Consider the following 2,994-nt stretch of genomic DNA (forward strand, 5'->3'; position numbering starts at 1 on the left):
CTGAGGGAGCGCCGCACTGTGGGAGGGTCAGTGCTGAGGGAGCACCGCACTGTGGGAGGGTCGGTGCTGAGGGAGCGCCGCACTGTGGGAGGGGTCAGTGCTGAGGGAGCGCCGCACAGTGGGAGGGTCAGTGCTGAGGGAGCGCCGCACTGTGGGAGGGACAGTGCTGAGGGTGCGCCGCACTGTGGGAGGGTCAGTGCTGAGGGAGCGCGCACTGTGGGAGGGTCAGTGCTGAGGGAGCGCCGCACTGTGGGGAGGGTCAGTGCTGAGGGAGCGCCGCACTGTGGGAGGGTCAGTGCTGAGGGAGCGCCGCACTGTGGGAGGGTCAGTGCTGAGGGAGCGCCGCACTGTGGGAGGGTCAGTGCTGAGGGAGCGCCGCACTGTGGGAGGGTCAGTGCTGAGGGAGCGCCGCACTGTGGGAGGGTCAGTGCTGAGGGAGCGCCGCACTGTGGGAGGGTCGGTGCTGAGGGAGCGCCGCACTGTGGGAGGGTCGGTGCTGAGGGAGTGTCGCACTGTGGGAGGGTCGGTGCTGAGGGAGCGCCGCACTGTGGGAGGGTCAATGCTGAGGGAGCGCCGCACTGTGGGAGGGTCAGTGCTGAGGGAGCGCCGCACTGTGGGAGGGTCAGTGCTGAGGGAGCGCCGCACTGTGGGAGGGTCGGTGCTGAGGGAGCGCCGCACTGTGGGAGGGTCAGTCACTCACTCTCCCTCTCCCCTGCTACGACTGACCTCTGCTATTTGACAGTGGGAGGCATCGCACTCTCCCGCAATTCGGTCCTGGATCAGCTAGGCCGCCGGGGGAGCGGGGGGAAGGGGGGGGAGTGGCCGGATCCTCTCGTGCGCCGTCCACACCCACACAAGAACATAAGAAATAGGAGCAGGAGTAGGCCATCCAGCCCCTCGAGCCTGCCCCCCCATTCAATAAGATCATGGCTGATCTGATAGTGGGTTCAGTTCCACTTACCCGCCCGCTCCCCATAACCCTTAATCCCCTTAATGGTTAAAAATCTATCTGTGACTTAAACACATTTAGCGAGGAAGCCTCGACTGCTTCATTGGGCAGAGAATTCCAAAGATTCACTACCCTCTGGGAGAAGAAGTTCCTCCTCAACTCTGTCCTAAACTGACTCCCCTTTATTTTGAGGCTGTGCCCTCTAGTTCTTGTTTCCTTTCTAAGTGGAAAGAATCTCTCCACCTCTACCCTATCCAGCCCCTTCATTATCTTATAGGTCTCTACAAGATCTCCCCTCATCCTTCTAAACTCCAATGAGTACAAACCCAATCTGCTCAGTCTCTCCTCATAAGCTACACCCCCTCATCTCCGGTATCAACCTGGTGAACCTTCTCTACACTCCCTCCAAGGCCAATATATCCTTCCGCAAATAAGGGGACCAATACTGCACACAGTATTCCAGCTGCGGCCTCACCAATGCCCTGTACAGGTGCATCAAGACATCTCTGCTTTTATATTCTATCCCCCTCGCGATAAAGGCCAACATCCCATTGCCTTCTTACATAGAACATAGAACAGTACAGCACAGAACAGGCCCTTCGGCCCACGATGTTGTGCTGAGCTTTATCTGAAACCAAGATCAAGCTATCCCACTCCCTATCATCCTGGTGTGCTCCATGTGCCTATCCAATAACCGCTTCAATGTTCCTAAAGTGTCTGACTCCACTATCACTGCAGGCAGTCCATTCCACACCCCAACCACTCTCTGCGTAAAGAACCTACCTCTGATATCCTTCCTGTATCTCCCACCACGAACCCTATAGTTATGCCCCCTTGTAATAGCTCCATCCACCCGAGGAAATAGTCTTTGAACGTTCACTCTATCTATCCCCTTCATCATTTTATACACCTCTATTAAGTCTCCCCTCAGCCTCCTCCGCTCCAGAGAGAACAGCCCCAGCTCCCTCAACCTTTCCTCATAAGACCTACCCTCCAAACCAGGCAGCATCCTGGTAAATCTCCTCTGCACTCTTTCCAGCGCTTCCACATCCTTCCTATAGTGAGGTGACCAGAACTGCACACAATATTCCAAATGTGGTCTCACCAAGGTCCTGTACAGTTGCTGCATAACCCCACGGCTCTTAAACTCCAACCCCCTGTTAATAAAAGCTAACACACCTTCATCACCTGCTGTACATTCTTGTTGCCCGCTCCCCCACACCCCTCCCTCGCCCCCCCACACCCCTCCCTCGCCCCCCCACACCCCTCCCTCGCCCCCCACACCCCTCCCTCGCCCCCCCACACCCCTCCCTCGCTCCCCCCACATCCCTCCCTCGCTCCCCCCACACCCCTCCCTCCCTCGCCCCCCACACCCCTCCCTCGCTCCCCCCCACACCCCTCCCTCGCTCCCCCCCACACCCCTCCCTCGCTCCCCCCCACACCCCTCCCTCGCTCCCCCCCACACCCCTCCCTCGCTCCCCCCCACACCCCTCCCTCGCTCCCCCCCACACCCCTCCCTCGCTCCCCCCCACACCCCTCCCTCGCTCCCCCCACATCCCTCCCTCGCTCCCCCCACACCCCTCCCTCCCTCGCCCCCCACACCCCTCCCTCGCTCCCCCCCACACCCCTCCCTCGCTCCCCCCCACACCCCTCCCTCGCTCCACCACACCCCTCCCTCGCTCCCCCACACACCCCTCCCTCGCCCCCCCACACCCCTCCCTCGCCCCCCCACACCCCTCCCTCCCTCGCTCCCCCACACCCCTCCCTCCCTCGCTCCCCCACACCCCTCCCTCCCTCGCTCCCCCACACCCCTCCCTCGCCCCCCCCCACACCCCTCCCTCGCCCCCCCGCACCCCTCCCTCGCCCCCCCACACCCCTCCCTCGCTCCCCCCCACACCCCTCCCTCGCTCCCCCACACCCCTCCCTCGCCCCCCCCACACACCTCCCTCGCCCCCCCCGCACCCCCTCCCTCGCCCCCCCACACCCCTCCCTCGCTCCCCCCCCACACCCCTCCCTCGCTCCCCCACACCCCTCCCTCGCTCCCC

This window comes from Mustelus asterias, unplaced genomic scaffold (assembly GCF_964213995.1).
Source record: "Mustelus asterias unplaced genomic scaffold, sMusAst1.hap1.1 HAP1_SCAFFOLD_2269, whole genome shotgun sequence".
NCBI classification, from domain to species: Eukaryota; Metazoa; Chordata; class Chondrichthyes; order Carcharhiniformes; family Triakidae; genus Mustelus; species Mustelus asterias.